The 17,398-nt window shown below is 46.2% G+C and overlaps 1 protein-coding gene across 1 annotated transcript in view; it reads right to left on the bottom strand.

Moving 5' to 3' along the window:
* Nucleotides 1-16,829, bottom strand: part of RAI2 (retinoic acid induced 2) — a 43,228-nt gene extending 26,399 nt beyond the window's left edge. The window contains exon 1 of the mRNA XM_058825676.1: nucleotides 16,745-16,829. The gene's annotated coding sequence lies outside the window, so the exon portion shown is untranslated. The remainder of the gene's footprint in view (nucleotides 1-16,744) is intronic.
* Between the last annotated feature and the right edge of the window lie 569 nt (nucleotides 16,830-17,398).

The following is a 17,398-nucleotide window of genomic DNA, read 5'->3' as shown; positions in this document are numbered from 1 at the left end:
ATCACAAAGTCATATATCCCCTGACTTCTGTTGAGACTTTGCCTCCCCCTGCTCACAGGACCTCCCAGGAGCAGCTCATGGCAGTAATCTCCTTGGCAGCTCAGCCCTTTGCCCACTGCCTGGAGAACTTCTGGCAACACTCCCAACCTGCATGCCCCTGCCATTCATCTCTTCCCTCCCTATCTTGTTTCTCCCCTATTCTGGAAACTGCAGCCTCTGTATTTTTTTCCCTATAGTGACCTATCTTCTCCCAGCAGCAGAATTCTCCTCCTGTTTTCCCCACACATGATCAACTCCATAATACTATGCCAGTTATCTGCAGCCTTATGTCTTTAGTTGTCTGACATCACCAAATAGTTTCTTATCTGCATCTGGTATTATTTATACACACACATATATAAAAGGCCATCTTCCACCATCTTATCTACTGCTGACTGAGAATAAATCATGCAAGGAGAACAGGCCAGACTTTGGGACCACCTTGGGGAATACCCCACCCACAGTTGTTGCCTTTTGGCAAACACAAGCAAGAAGCACACGTTCACTCTGAAGTCTGAGGAGGCAAATCACATATACAGAAATGGTGGGTTTCAGTCAAAACACCCTCCTTTCTGACAAGAGTCACTGCTACTCATGTGACCAGGCTCATCAAGAGTGAGAACTGGAAAAAACTGCAGGATGGAGTCTGCGTGTGCCTCCTGGCTGAGATGTTCAGCTGTATTTTTCCTTGGGAAGGAAAGCTATCCCTGCACCATGAAAGCAATAAACAAAGTGGGATTACTGGTCAGCAGCTCAATGGATACTATTTTCAACAGCCCTATAGTAAGTAAGTACTAACTAGTAAGTAAGTAGTTATAGCACTTATAGTCAGTACTTATAGTTAGTAAGTACTCAGTGACAGTAAATGTTACAAGCAAACGAACCACCAGAGAGAGATTTTCATGGTATCTCTACCCATACATGCATAAAATACCAGTTTGTACAAATCCAAAGTATGTGAGGTTAAAGCTAATGGGCAAGCTTTGTTGAGCATCTCAAAAATCAAATTAACTGCAATCAAATTCATGGCACAACTCAGGGTTCATTTCATTACTATCAGAAAATTCAATCTCTGAAATCTTACAATATTAAGCTAAAGCAATGATCTTTCTGTTAAAGTTCTCTCTTTTTTCATTTCAAGGTGAAAAAAAGCTGGCATGCCTGGGGAAGGTGAGGGTGATGATTCCCAGTAGATGCTACTGAAAGCTTGGCAAACATTTAATCAATTACTGTTACATAAAGGAAAGGAGAAAAACCCCAAACATCCTTTCAAACACACACTCAAAGACATGTAGCATTACAAATTCTACCTCTTGCATCTATTTCTACATCATGCCTTTTCCTGCACAAATGCATATGTAAGCATAAACACGCATGCATATGTAGGCATATACATATTTAAATTCAAAATACAAATGCATTAGGGAGCTAGTTAAATCTGCTCATTGCTGCAATAACTAATCATATCTCTGTGCTGTACTGCAGGTAGGAAAAGTCAGAAGTTCATTGCATTAAATTCAGGCATTTCCCTTTTTTAATGAAGCTGCATTTTTGGTTTATTTCACATTATGCACTCTTTAACCTTACTGCAAGACCTAGCTGTAGAATACTCACTGCAATTTCAGACTCCTTTTTTATCCCTCCTCTTCAAGGTTTCCAACTAGGTTTCTCTGCAGGAGTCAAGTGCAGTTTTAATAAGGCAGATGAGGCAGGGCTTCTCAACTGCTTTTGATAGAGGTGAGGTGGTCAGCTCTTTATTGACTTTCTGCAGTACTGCAGCTCCAGACTGTACAGACAATCTTGCTTTATGAGCATGCACCAGGCAGGAGGAAATGGGCCTGGAAATTTCCAGCCAGCAGTGTTTGATGCACTGCTTGAAAAGCTGCACAGTGTGCATATAAAGGAAACTAGGGACAGCCTTTTTCCTTGTTGTTGTTGTTGTTGTTGTTGCTAAACCATCAGCTGCAGTGGCTACATGTACCTAGGAAAGGCTGCTCAGGAGCCATTTTAAGAACTAATATGTCTCAGGAAAAGGAAAGAAAACAACTCTGCTTATTTTGTGCACATTCGAGAGTGCTGCATATCAAAGATCCTTTTATAAACACTTGGAAAAATCACATGGGAGGTAATAACCCGCTGAATTATTTTACTGTCCTCGTCTTGTGCAGGCAGGCACAGCACATCCACACTGTATGCAGGGCACAGCTGCACTGATATATACACATCCTCACAAGGGGATGTGGAAAAAAGGAAGCAATCACAGGCTGGTATCATGTACTATTAAGGTTTTATTGGTACCAGCATGGAGCAACTGCATCACTAATTAATGGATGCACACAGGCTACACACATCCTTCCAATCGAGTGGCAATAAACCCAGGTAGCCTTTTCCACCCTGATACATAGATTACTTAGGCTATTTACCCCACTCCTTGTTTTTCTGGACTGCACATTCCCCTCCTCCCTCACCACCCCACATCTACACCAGCAAGGCACATCCTTGCTGCATCCTCTGCCCAGGGCTGGCTGAGGGAGCCAGGTCCTGCTGAAGCACCACACCTGAGCAGGCAGCACTGCTGCAATGTGCACAGCACACTGACACTCCTTTCAGCTAATTGCAAAGCTCCTGGGGATTCTGAAAATAAAGCTGTACACACACATGGGTTCAAAAACCTTACAGCTACAGTGCTCCTATCAGAGGATATATCCTTACTGCAAGCAAGCCTTAACTATGTGTTTAAATTCTACTGACTTCAGGGGACATAAGGGTTTGCTTAACTTTCATTATACCAGCCATTTGTTTTACAGTTACCTGGATAATATGTCTTGCCTTTTCATGTACAGCACTGAGCTCCTTCCACAGTAGGGTATTACTTCTTACACATAAATGGAAGAGCAAATAGAAATTGAGGCATTTTTAGCTAGCTAACTGAAAAACATGGGCAATGACAGGGAGATGATTTTGCTGCACACTGCAATGCTATCTGAGGGCTCCTGAATTTTCACCTGTGAGATAAGCATCAGTGAACAGCTACAACATAGTCCTTAAAGAAGGGCAACAAAAGGACAGTAATCCATAGCAAAGAACATTTCCATACTGAGTTCTGCATTTTATTTTTAAAAATGCAGCTACAGGGAACAGATATCCTGTGAAATAACAGATGTTAGAATCTCACCACACATACACTACTGTAATTCAGATGACCTTGCTGAGTTAGAAAGCCAAGCTTAAGATAAATGTCCACTTTCTCTCATCAATGCCCGTCTTGAGCAGGGAAGGGTTGTGCTGGTGTTTAGTTACCTGTTTCCTCCCAGTTCCCCATCTGCAGTTCTCCAAAGTATGTTCTTACAGCACTTCAGCTAGTTTTTCCAAATCAGATGCTGCTGACATCATGAATCTTATGAATTTTCTTTGCTGACAGGGATTAGATACTGCTTCACTTTAACCCCCCAAACTGGCAGAAGCGGAGACTGGCCTGGACCTGCTGCCAGTTTGTGCTCGGGCTCTACTCCCAGTAGGCAAGAGATGCTCAGGGCTTCTGGACAGTCATATGCAATACACTGATTTAATCAAAATTACATACCAGTCTCACTCTTTAAAGCAAAACTCAAACAGTCAAACAATTAATTATTGCTTTAATTCTTAAGATCTTAAGATCTTTTATTTTTAAGATCTTAGGATCTGCATGTGTTCAACATACTCTAAGAGAAGAAAGAGACTGGTATTGTCTTTCAGTCTTTTGCTGGTGGCAAAGCAGATTATTCCTATCATGTTCTGCAGGGGTGCTGTCAAATGCTGTTTCAGGCTATGGGCCAAAACCTACCCCCAGCCCATGTGCTCAGCTCCCACTGGCACCAGTGCTATCTCCACCATGGACTGACAGTAGTAAATGGGCAGAGATGTGCTGGCTGCTCAAATAGCACAATCTATGTGCTGAATAATTCATTTTAAACTGTTGCACAGATGTCAAAATGTTATTGCTGATTTCTAGCCAGCAGAATGGGCGTTTCTTCTCCTGATATGAGTGTGTCATGCCTGTAATGCCAGAGAAGATTTGGGGGATGTCTCAGCCAGAACAGCAAAGCCCATACATGGCATGCCTATGAAGATACAATTAAAATGATCACTTAAGGCCACCTTTCACTCTCCTTATTAGGATTCTCCTGCAGATGAACTCACCCATTGCCTCCAAGAAGTTTCAAAAAAGCAGCTCAAAGCATGGAATGGTTACATATGTTTGAGGGTACTCTCCAACAATCACTCCAGCCCTTTGGATTTCTGTTGAAGTCCCATGGAAAAACTCTAAGTACAAACAACTTAAGAGTCATGCATGAGTTTGGATAACAAAGTAAATCCAGACAAACAAAAAATAAACCCCTGCCTCTGTAAAGGGGAACAAATAAATGTATCCTACAGAGTTTGCCAGCCTAGCCACGGAGAGAGCTCCATGGTACAAGCCAAAGATCCTTCTCCTCTCCAAAATCAAGGAAGAGAAAAGGAGTTTTTCTGTGTTTCTCCTTCCACTAAACCTGGAGCAGTCAATAAGGTGCACTCTGACATTTTCCAGGCACGGGCTTCCCCAGCCAGGTGGGCTCAGCTGCTGGGCCAGCAGCCACCTCCAGAGTGGGCTGGGAGTCCTGTGTGCAGGTGGGCTGGGGTGGCTGGGGCTGACAGGAGGAGTGCAAGAGAAATGGGAGAGAGCCAAGAGAGTCACGGGTTTTGAGCTGAGGTCAGAGACCAGGGATCTCTCATACAAACCAAACAAGCACATGCACCCCTGCCAGCCCAGGAGCGTCACTACTAGGGACGCATCAGCTAAAAAGTGGCATTTTTCATGCTCCTAGATGGGCTTCTTCATGTCTGCTGGTCTGTGTGGAAACAGACCTCAGCTTAATGAGGTCTAATTTGTTTCAAATCCATAGGTTTCTTTTTAATAATTAACAACCACCATCACTCAGCACAGTCATTCCTTACCTCTGACTACTTGCTATTAGGAATGAAATTTACTGTGAAATATTGTTAAAAGGTGGAAAGCAAGTGACATAATTCACGTTTTAATTAAAAAAATATATATATCACATGAAGCCAGAGCCATAGAAGGAATAATAACTGAATAAGCCCAAAAAACCCCCACCCCAACCCAACACCTACTCTTCCCTATGACCCACTTCATTCTTGTCATGCTATTTGAATTCTTCTAATTGACTTCTCTTACTGGATGCTCTGTGCCCAAGCCATATTTCAGATTTTCGCTCTGCGATTCCAGGAACTAGAGAACGTGTCGGCATCATTACCATGAGCATTACACACCCTCACACACAAGGGTCCAGGAACTACAATTAACACATTAAGAAATAATAACTGCCAAGGGAGCAACAGAAGATAAACAGCATGGAGCTGATGTAGCAAGAATTCTGCTTGGGAAAGGGCTGTCTCTTGGGTAACGGGCAAGGCAGAGGAACTGAAGCGCTGTGCAGCACTGCCCATTTACCAGAGAAAACCCCAAAACCAGTTGAGCTGTTCACACATTAATTTCTTTATTTAATTTCACTAAAGATATTGCTGGCTTTAAACTAGATTTTGAAGGAATCCAAAGGCTCCTGTTCTCAAAGAAATAATAATCATGTCCTGTTCCAAAGTTTAAAATTGGTATATGTTTTCTGGTATTTGAAAACCTGCCCTGGAGTGCTGTGGGTTTGGAAATACTTATTTCTTTTACCTATACATTAAGATATATTTAAAAAAAAAAACAAAAAACAAAAAAACAAACACCTTTTTCCTACTTGCTAATATCTCTTTTTATGATTGCCTGGGTTTTTTTGTTTTTTTTTTTTTTTTTTTTTTTTTTTTTGGTTTGGCTAGGTTTTTTTTTTTTTTTTTTTTTTTTTAATAAATTTAAATATTTGAGCTATTTTCCCAATTTTCCCAAGGGTTTTTAATGAAAAAAAAATTCAGATTCCAGAGTCTTTTAATTAAAGCTTCCACTCTGAGAATGTTTTGTGTGAGTAGCCCTGCAGAAGCTGCACAACAAAAGCCTGCAAGAGCATGCCAACCATTTGGATACCTATTTATCTTCACCACTGCAACCAAGAGAAATCATGGAGCATTTGGGAATTTGATTCCTTTGGGCATCAGTCTTGCCTTTAGCTGCTGCTTTCAGCTGGACCAGCCAAAGGCCTTAATACTTTTCAGTGAGATGAGGAGCTGAAGGAACACGATGGCACGGGCGAGGTTTATGAAATGCTTTGTCTCACGTCTCTCCCACCTTGGGGCTGCACAGTCACAGAAAACCCAACAAAAATATTGCCATTAAAATGACAGCCTTTCCTACACTCACCCAAACCCCTGTGCAGGAGAAGGGAGGCAGAAGAGGCACAGACACACAGGGTGGGATTTGCGCTCTGCTCAAACCCAGCTTTTGGGAGAGCCTGTGACCCGCGTGGGGCTGGGGGCCTGTGACGGGCGCGGTCCCCCCGCTGCCCCCAGCACAGCTCATCAGTCAGCTCAGACATCTCAGCAAATCACATGGCACTTTGTAAAAGCATAATTGTTTTTATTTTCCAATTTTCTGTGTTTTGTGTAGAGTGCTGCTGTGTTCAGGCGAAGTGAATAAAAGCATAAACAGCAAGCACCATCTGGAGAACATTCTTCCAGCACACTGAGAAATAGCAGCCGCCTGTGCGCTACCTGCTATAAATAAATGTCATTAAAAAATGTCCAAAAAATTGTTTGTTCCTATTTGATGGAACTGTAGTCACATAAAATCTTCCTTAACCCTGTCTTCAGGTACCCAACACCTTCACAGAAAAAAACTCCACACAGATGTAGGTATCTGTATCTCTTTATGTTAATATGGGTATTACTAATAGAATAGCAACCCTACACATTATTCTAGTAACACAACAGAGGTTGCAACTTAAATGTAACACGTGAACAAAGCACTGAAAATCCAAATGCTTTTAAAACTGTACCAGGTTCACAATAGGGAGATATCTCACAGCCCACTAGCAAGAGAACAGGCAAAATTATTCATTCTCCAAACTGATAGTGTATCAGTTCAGAGGGGAAAAAAATAGCAGAAAGTCCATAATTTATTTTCAGTCTACACAAAGCCACATCTCCCTCTCTGCTGACAAAATACAGACCAAGCTGGCTGTGGGGCTGTGATGAGGCTCTGCAAGGGTCGGAGTTTGCTGTGTTTGTTTAATCACTGCAATTAGAGCTACACAAATAATGGAATTGTTTGCAATAGTGGCAAGGCTGGGGTAAAAAATTTAAAAAGAAATATTTGGGCTGAGTGATTTAAAAACAATTTTGGTAAAATGAATAAATGAAACTGTCTAGTCTGTTCTACTCAGATTCAACTCAGAATCCATTCAGTTTGAAATGAAAAATACATTTTCACACTGGAACAAAGCATATGAGCAATTGTCATTTTTTCTTCTTTTTCTTTTTTTTGTCAGACAAACATTTTCAGCATCCAGGAAGGGATGCTTAGGAGAGCTTGCTGCTTCTTGGGGAGGGAGGAGAAGGTTTGCCTATCCCTTATCCCAGCCTTAGACACACCTCAGGCTGCTGTGCAGGGGCAGGGCTGAGTGCTGCATTTTCCTCCCTTGAGGCAGCTGCTGCCAGCCCTTCTCTTTCCCATCTCTGCTCGGGGCAGCTGCCCTGCCCAGGGAGCCCAGGGCGGGCAGGTAGAGGTGGAATGGGAACAGCAGCACTGCCTTTTCCTGGCTCCACATGGCTCTTGGTGGCACAGCTGGCACTGGGTGGGTGACTCTTCCCAGAGCCACACAGCCCTGGTGCCCACACGAGGCTGGGGTGTGCTCTGGGACATGGCATGGGGCTGAGCATCCAGAGGCTGACACACACGCACTCTGAAGCCTCCCAGATGAGCCAGCAGCCACCAGTAGGAAGAAGGATTTGGAGAAATATTAGTGGTTTTCTCCCTTGTTTTAAACCCTCCTTATACTGGCAGATGTCATGAAATGAGAGGAGCGAATCTGCCTTGTTCAACAGCACCCACAACAGCAGGCTGGGTCCCTTTCACCAGAGAGTGGCTGAGATTCCTGAGGCACAGGGCATATCACCAGCACAGCCACCCACCACCATGGAAGGACAGGAGTGGAAGTGATGGACCTAAACCAGATCCAGCCCTTCCCTCCAGCTGTGGCACTCTGTCCAAACCCAAACACTGGTGTGGTCACAGAGCAGCTCTGCTAAGGGCGTGCTCTTGGCTGGGACTGGCCACCATTCCCACTGAAATAACGGCATCACTCCCACCATACTTTATCCTCTGCTTCACTGGGACTCAGCGTGCAAGGAACTGCATGAATAGGGATGAGGGTCCAGTCCCTTCCCTGATGAAATCATCATCTCAAACATAGCAAGGGCAGGAAATGATAATGTGGTTAGAGTTCTCATTAGCCATGTTTTCCTAATATTTATATTTTAGCTACTTTTATTTACAGAGCCCACTCACACTAGTTAAATTATATACTTTGCAAAAGAATACAGAGGCTGTCTGGAAGTGAATACACTGGACTGCTGATTTTGTTAGGATTATAATGATGATTATCATGATTAACCAGCCCTGATGAATAAGATTTTGCCATACCAGGTGTGGAGGGAAGGCAGGTGGTGGGAACACGGCTGTCTGTCCATGCAAGCACGCGTGCATGCGTGCGTGTGTACGGGGGGGAGGGTTGTTCTTTGTTTTGTTTTTGCCTTTGGTCAAATTCAAACAATGTGCAGTAACAAGAAGTAAATGTCATTTTCCTCCCATCCATCTTAATTTGGCATCCATTTTAAAGCTTACCTTTGACCTTTTAAAATGTTAATACACTTAAGCAGATATAAAAAACACAAAGCTCCTGGAAAAATTAATCACACCCATATCACGATGCTGGTCTAAAAATGTAACATCAGTTATTTTCCTATTTAAAGAAACATTTGTCCAGTGCAGATGCAGAATCTACAATGCTACAATTACCTATTATTTCCTTTTCAAACAAATAACCACATTAAATGCTATAGCAAAAACCTTTCAGCATAACCAGCACAACCTACAATGGATCTGTTTTGTTGAGTAACTGCCTAAAATCACAGAAAGGGTCCTGAAATGGACCTTGAGAAGTGTCCTAAGCCATCCCTCAGCCCCAGGCAGGGCCAGCTAAATCTTAACCATTCTTGACAGGAAACCTTATTTAGATTTACTTTAAGTAGCAGCCTTAACTAGAACTGGGGAAAATTGCAAAATTCAAATTATATTTTATATATATATATATATATATATATATATATACACACGTGTATGTATAAGAAAATACAAAGAGACAATCCTGACCTAAATGAAAACTCTCCCTCCTCTGACCACTTCATACCCTCTAAACAGAGTCCAAAACAGGAAACTCTAATAAAAACACCTCCTTCCTTTTTAAAAATAAAAGGCTACTCAATTGAGAACCTCAGCTCCTTGAAATGCAGGGGCATCTCTTCTCAAGAAAATCAGAATTATCAGATCCCAAAATATTTGGGTATTTATGCTGCAGAGCAAAGAGCTCTTTAGTTCCACCAAAAAGCAAATACAAGTAAGAGTGTTGACCAGCCTTTCCAGTAACCAAAGTGAGTCTAAGATGTCTGTAGCCTGCTTGTGATCAAGGGCACCCACCTTGTCTCCTGACCCAGTCATTCTGGTGGGAGAATGCACTGGGTCCCTCCAGGGCAGTCACTGCACAGCTCTGGAGTTACATGAACATGGGGATCCATGGCACACAGCCTTATGCTGCTTCCACTTTCCTGTCTGCAGCACTCATGGCATCAAATTGATGGCTACCCCCATCAATTTAATACCCCCCTTTAGAGGACAGAAAGCTGTGGTGACAGCCAAAATGCATCCTAAAAGAAGTGATGATTTCACAGCTAAACACAGCTGTTACACAAGCATCTAAAAAATCAGTTAGAGACCTCAACATCAAACCCAAACCAAAGGCAGATGCATTTCCTTGGTGAGCAGGGAAGTAAATTCCTTGCGTCTGTTTTCTTCCACCTACCAGCAACAACTGGAGCGTGGTCAAGCAGTTTTCTGCAAAATGAACACAAGCGTAGGCACAAGGCTGTGGGCAGATGTGAGGTACTGAGCTTGGCACCACCAGTCCTGGGAGAGAACACAGCCCTTGATGTATCTGCACACACAATACTGCATCTAACCCAGAGCCCAGTTTGCTCTGTCACAGCAGCTTTGTGAATCCACCCTAAGCAAACATGGCTTCTCCAGCACGGAAAGGCAAGAGGAAACTCCATCCATCCCCCAGGGACCAGAGATGAATTACAAGAATGTCACATGAAAACAGAAAGGCTCTTCTGTGTGCTCCTTCTTCTAGGATCTGCTTGTATGTTCCTATTTCCTCCTGGTCTCCCCTCAGCATCCCACAGCCTGCAGAGCAAGCTCTGGCTATGTCAGAAGTACTCTTCCCCCCTTTCTGCAGGGCAGACCTCCTGGCAGAGAGCTGCCTCAGACCTCCAGCCCCACCACCAAGGCTGGAGATGAAGGCATCTATTATTCAGACAGTATGCCTGACTTCTTGGTTAAGAAAATCCTGATTAAAAAACAATGTGTTGCCCTTCCTGTTTGCTTTGCAGTGGCCTTGTGTAGATCCAGCTCTACAGCAAGTGATCCATCACCAACAACCAAAAAGATGTGTATCACACAAATACAAAAATACTTCACATTTCACTTTATTTTCTGTGTCTTCCATTCTCACTGCCCATCTATTCCAATGTTCCCCATTATCTTTTCTTTAACCTAATTATTATAGATATATGTGGAACACCTAATAGTTTTCTTTTAACCAAGGACCATTTTGTGCAATACTGCCACATAAGCTTCAAAGACCATCAAATTTTAAAGAAAATAAACACAATGAATTAACATTTCTCACTTTGTCACTCCCAACCCTTTATTTCTTGATTTTTTTGCTTACACGCCACAGAATGTACATGTGCCTTTGTCACACTGCTTGTGAACAGTGCATTTGCCATATTCTGATAATCACAGATTAGAACTTCAGTAATACTCCTCTAGTTCATTAGTTTATTCAGCAGGCACAGATTAATAACTGATGAGCTACAAAAAGTTGCTATTGTCTGAGTCAGTCACCAAGTGACTAACTTGGCCATTCAGGCAGGGAGAAGTTTTCTTTTCTGAAAGGTGACAAGTAGCTATGTAATGACTTCTATTATTTTCTCAATAAACTCAGAGAAAATAGGACACTGCAGCTAGAAAAACACAGAAAGAGAAATTAGCTGCTACTGTCATTAAGGATTCAGAGACTGATAAAGAACAGTTGGTGCAATGCAGCTGGAGAGGCTTTTCAGAGTAAAGTGATTATTCTCTGGCCATTAACAAATTATTTTTTCCTGGACTGAAAGACCTGCACTCCTCCAAATAACCTGGCTTTGCTATGAGGAGCACACTGACTGCCAGGGCAGGCAAGAGCCATTGCCCTCTTGGCCCTCCTGGTGGCCACTACATTTCCGCCTCTTTGTTTCCATGCCACAGGAAAAGCACAGAATAATTAAAAGGCTGAAGCACATGCACACATTGGAAGGGAGACTGGTTTTCAAAATTAGTCTGACCAAATGAATTTGGAGCTGCACCAGAATGCTCAGGGACCTGCCCTTTGCAGCCCCACTGAAGCTCAGTGAGGAGTCACAGCAAACTTCCCTCGCCTCTCTTGTCATTCAGAGCTCACCCCCAGTCATCAGCTCAGAGATAACACTAAGATAAGAGATTTGGGGACACAGTCAGTCAGTCCTGAGGCTTGTTTTGACATCTCTGTGCCTGCCATGGGAGATGTGGGGGTAACCCAACAGCAGCTGCCTTCCTTCTGCTATAGTGGCTGCTCTCTAGCCACTCTAAGGGGAGTGGGAGCAGTACACAGACCCGGGAGCTGCTGAGCTGAAGGACACCTTGTTTCTGAAAGTGTGGAGGAAACAGGAGACCTACCCCAGACTCTTTGTTTAATTCTTGTGAACATTTAGCCCTCAGATATCTTTAAGAAGCATTTCCAACAACTACATGCACAAATTGAGATCAGTGATGAGTGATGTCCCTCTCAGGTCCATACTGGGACTGGCATCCCAGTATGTATCAATAACTGTATCAATGGCACAAGCAGTGGGATCAAGGGCACCCTCCACTCTTGTGTGAGATCCCACCTGGAATACTGCATCCAGCTCTGGGCTCTCAGCACAGGAAGGACACAGACTCGTTGGAGCAGGTCCAGAGGAGGCCACAGAGATGGTCCAAGGGTTGGAGCACCTCTCCTATGAGGACAGGCTGAGACAGCTGGGGCTGTTCATCCTGGAGAAGAGAAGGCTCCAGGAAAACCTTACAGCATCTTCCAATACCTAATGAGGACCAACAGGACAGACTGCAGGGACAGATGTTTTAGCAGGGCCTGCTGCAATAGGACAAGAGTTTTAAACTAGGGTCAATTTAAACTGGACATAAGGAAGAATTTTTTTACTGGGAGAGTGGGGAGACACTGCAACTTGCCCAGAGAGGTGGCAAATGACCTATGCCTGGAAACATTCCAAGTCAGGCTGGACAGAGCTCTGAGCAACCTAGTCTAGTTGAAGATGTCCCTGCTTACTGCAGGGGGGTTGGATTAGATGACCTGTAGGTCCCTTCTAATTCAACTATTCTATGATTCTATTAACTGGGAGCAACAAAAGGATGCTGAAAACAGGTCCTGCTCAGAGGGATGCAGTCACTAACACCCAAAGCCAGCAATTGACTGTGGAGCAGCAGCTTACATAAGGGTCCCCAGGACACCCAGCCACCCACAGGATGGGCAAAATCCTGCAGCTGTGACCCTGTAAACTCACCTTGTCCATGTTACAGCACTGCTCTGTGCACCGAAGGACAGCACAGACAGAACTGGGTGGGGGTGGGTAAAAAGGAAAGCCAGAACTAACAAGCTACATTAAATCACCCAGCAGAGCAGCTCCTCCACAGAGTGGCCTATTTACAGAGCAGCTCAGTGCCCTAGGAGGGATGGGCAATACTGCAAACCCAGGGAAGGAAATTCCCTAGGAGAACTGAGACAGGCTAACAAAGATCCACACAACCTAGGACCTCTCATACAGCCACCTCTTATTTGAAAGCTAGAGTCTGGTGGGAGGATTTAGGCCTGCAGCTTTGAACATAAGATAAGGAAAACTTTTTCATCCTGAAAACAGACTGTGAAACTAAAGCAATGCTGGAAAATGTTTTACTGTATTGTTATTCTGTAGATGCTGTTTCTGGAGGCAGGACCCAGCACAGCCTGATCTCAAAACAAAGCCATCCGTGGCTAGTGCCTCACATCACCAACCATCTCCTTCCCCTTGAAATAAAATAAAATAAAAGCAAGTACCCCCATAAATCATTCCTCCATCCCAGTTTCATAACAAGAATATTTGTCAGCTCCCATTTTACATCCCTTTCTCTGGCTGCCTGTTCTACAAAGCCACCATTTCAGCTGCCTGTGCATACAGACCAGCAAGCACACAGCACCACAACAGCTCCCACACTCCCATCCTCCTGTCTCAGAGGATGGCCACCTCTCTTCCACAAACCCTCACCTGCACTGCCATATGTTTTCCAGGGGATTTTTAAAAAATCTTTTTTTTTTATCAGTAGCTCTGGGGCACCCATCAGAGGTACTTCAGCTACCGTAACAATCACATGATTTATGTAAAAGTAATTGAGGTTAAACTATCTGCCACATCAAACTCTTCACATTTGGCCCCATCTTTAGGACCTAGAAACATCTGAAATAAATAAAGCCATGTGTCATTTAACAGGGTCTGGGCTTAATTAGGATCATTCTGGATTTTATGGGAAAAGCTTTGTCCTGGCAGCTTTACATAGCTGGTCTATCTAACTTGTAAGGTTATCTGCTTTTTTTTTTTTTTTCTTTACCTACATCAAAATACTTTTCCACACAGCTTTTCCTTTTTTTTTTTTTTTTATCCTCCAACCAGCCGGATGACAACCCCTCCTTATCTCTGGCTGTCTTCCATGCTAAAATAAGAATGCTGTTGTTATGTTAGGCCAGGGAGCTGCACCCTTGCACCTCCGCTCCCTCCCACAGCACAGCACGCCGCTGGCTGCGCAGGAATGCCCCAGCTCCCATTTGCTGGGCAGTTTCCTCTGACATTGCTGCAATTTACCCTTCAGCTATAATTTCTATTTCTAAATCACAGCAGGCCTCTCGTGCCAGGCATTTTGTAGCCCGGAGTGCCAGCCTGTGTCCCGAAGGGCTGGTGCTCCCCAGCCCATCTCCAGTGGCGCTGCCTCCCTGGCACGAGGGCGAGCACGCAGCCAAACGCAGCTCGAAGGATTCCATCAGCAGCAGGGAACGACTGGATTAGAACAGGGCTAGGATTAGAGACTGATGAGTTGCTGTGAGGCTGCTAGGTCTGTGTGACTGGCTCCAGCAGCAGTGTTTGAATGTCAGACTGTATCCCCTCCGAGCAGAGAGGTACCACCGACCTCGGGTCTCAGACTGCAGTGTGCAAGGCAGCTGATGGAAAGCAAGGGGCTTGAGCTGGGGTCTGAACGCACAGCCCTGTACAGATGAGACCTTGGCAGGTCAGGCAGAGATGAGGAGAGAGAGAAACATAGAATGATTTGCCCACAGCTACACCGGCAGCTTGAGTCAGAGGCAGAAACGGGAGCCAGATTTAAAAAAAAAAAATAGTTCCTCATGCAGGAGATGAGCCAGCAGCCTTTGTTACATCTAAATGCATTTTTTCCCCTGTAATTCATACTGCTGCAGGCTCTGCACAGTGAAGTCAAGCATCCTGAAGTTGTAGGGTGCTCAGTGTGACCTGCTGATTGTAAACGCCAAGCCTGCTACATGACCCGTTCCATTCTCCAGTCCATGCCTACAACGCAATCTGTGCATGTTGCAAAAGCTTAACACTCGCTTTCTTTTGGTAGGAAGTGACCAGGACCCTGCAAAACCCATCACTGAGGTGATTTCCAGCCTGACCCAGATAGCTCTGGCTGCTGGATCGCCTCCAGAATTTAGTGTACACACAGGAACTCAGCAGCACTCTCCAGTCAACTCAAAGAGTTATTCCCTCTTCAAATTTGGCTTCAGTCATCTCTGAAGGTGAAAGAGACTTCAGCTTCCCCCATTGGAGCTCCTCACAGAAATACTATAAAATTCATCAAAGATGCCAAGGACAAACCAGTGAGGATGCATTAATTGATCAGGTTGCTCTGGGAGAGTGGTGCAGGGACCACCCTGGCTATCAGCAGCCTCCTCTGCCAGTTACTGTAGTTACATCTGATTAACGGGGCCACTCACGGCCTCGTGAAATGGAAGCGCTTTTCAAATTTACATATTAAAAAAAACAAACGGAGGTGTGCTGATTTCTGTCCTATGGAGTGTTTCAGACATAACGTTAGTAATCAGCAGCATATTTGTGAGAAAATATTTACTTTGAATGCCAAGCCGATTTGCTAATGATAAATGACATGAAAGGTTACTTAAAAAAAGGAAAAACATTTCCTCATCAAGTTTAAACGGAAAATACCTGAAGAATTAATGGGCAACGAGATACTCTTTCCTCTTTAACAATACACCCCCATTAGACAATATATATACTTTGAATCCCACATTTGAATATTTTTTCTCTCTAGAAAAATAATTCTGATGGAGAATGTGCAAGAAAACTACCATCAACAGCGGTAAATGAACCAAAGCCGAACCAATCTCTCAAAAAAGAGGTGTGTTGGGGTGAAATGAGAGAAGGAGAAGAACTGCCCAGCAACTCCTGCCCAGGGCGCTTGCACCCCGCAGCATCCCCCGGAGGGATGCAGAACTTCTGGAGCACGACACTTCACCCTGGCATCCACCGCCACGTACGCCCGGACCGCGGCGACGCCGGCGCAATGACCCACGCCCCGCGACAGCCTCAGCCCGAAAAAGCCATTCAGGGAGCCGCAGGTGACAGTCCCTCCGCCTGGCACACTCCGGGCGACAGCGGCAGGGATTTCTGCCCCAACTTCGGAAGGGTAAATTCTCCTCCTGCGGCTCGCCTGTGACCGGCTACGCGAGGGACCCCAAATGATCCCATTACCGCCCATCTTGAAATGCCGCCTGCACGTTTCTAATCTCCTTTGGCGGAGCGCGGGCCGGGCGCCGATCGCCGCCGCGGCCGTGCCGAGCGCGCTGCGCCGCCCGTGGGGCAGCAGGAGCCGCGGGGGGCGATGCGGGCTCCTCCCCGCGCACCCACGGCCGCGATTTTGGAGAAGTTGCGCAGGCAGGAGGAGGAGAAGGAGGAGGAAGGGCGGGGGTGGGGCGGGTGGCTCTGCTCGTGCGGTCACGGTCTCGCCCCGTCCCCGTCCCCGCCGCGGTCCCTCCGCGCCCCCCCAGCGCCGCAGCCCCACTGCCGGGACAACCCGCACAAAGCCGCCGCCGCCACCGGGATCGCGCTGCGCCCGCCCGGCGCCACCAGAAACAATAGTCACGGGCCGAAGCGGGGAGCGGGGCCGCCGCCCTCCCCGCGGCACCGCAGCGCCCGGCCGCCCGTGGCAAGAAGGCTCGGGGGGGGTGCGATTCCCGCAAAACGCCGCCGCCCGGCCAACCTGTCACCGCTGCACCCGCCCCGGGCTGTCGGTGCGCATCCGCTCCAAGGCACCTACCTCCGGTGGAAGGTGCGGCAGCCCCTAGCTGGGCTCCATGGGGCCGCAGCCGCCGCCCGCTCTGTCAAGCGCGGCCGCCGCCGCCGCCGCCGCCGGGGACGCGCCGCCCTGCCCTGCCCGGTACCGCGGCCCGCTCCCCCCGCGCCGGGCGGGCCGGGGCGGGGCGAGCGCCGGGGGCGGGCTCGCCCAACCTGCGCCACGCCCGCCGGCGCCGCCCCCGCCCTCCCGCTGCCCGCCCGCCCGGAGCGCCCGGAGCGCCGGAGGATGCTGCGGCGGGCAGCGCCGGCCTCCCTCATACCGCGCTTGGGGTTTGCTCCCTGCGCCCTTGAAGTTTTGACCTCGTCTCCTCCGCGTTTATCGGGGATTGACCACGATTCTGACTTCCTGTTTTTCTGTATTCCCTCTCCACCTCTTTGCCCTTCTTAATTCCTCCTCTCCCCCCCCCCCCCCCCCGTCTTTTCCATCCTCGCTTTCCCTCCTCCCCGTTTTCCCATCAGACTCTGAGTATCCCAAGCCTCTTGACCTCAGTCTCTGGGCTTTAAAACGGTTTTGTCAAGGGCAAAAGAGTTTTTTGTAGGTTTCAAATCGCTATTAAGTGGCGCCAGCAGCTTATTGGAAGGTGGGGTGCATTAAACTAAATCCATGGCTAGTATT

Source organism: Ammospiza caudacuta, chromosome 2, assembly GCF_027887145.1.
Source record: "Ammospiza caudacuta isolate bAmmCau1 chromosome 2, bAmmCau1.pri, whole genome shotgun sequence".
NCBI classification, from domain to species: Eukaryota; Metazoa; Chordata; class Aves; order Passeriformes; family Passerellidae; genus Ammospiza; species Ammospiza caudacuta.
The sequence above is the reverse complement of the archived record's forward strand: the minus strand, read 5'-3'. Positions and strand labels throughout refer to the sequence as shown.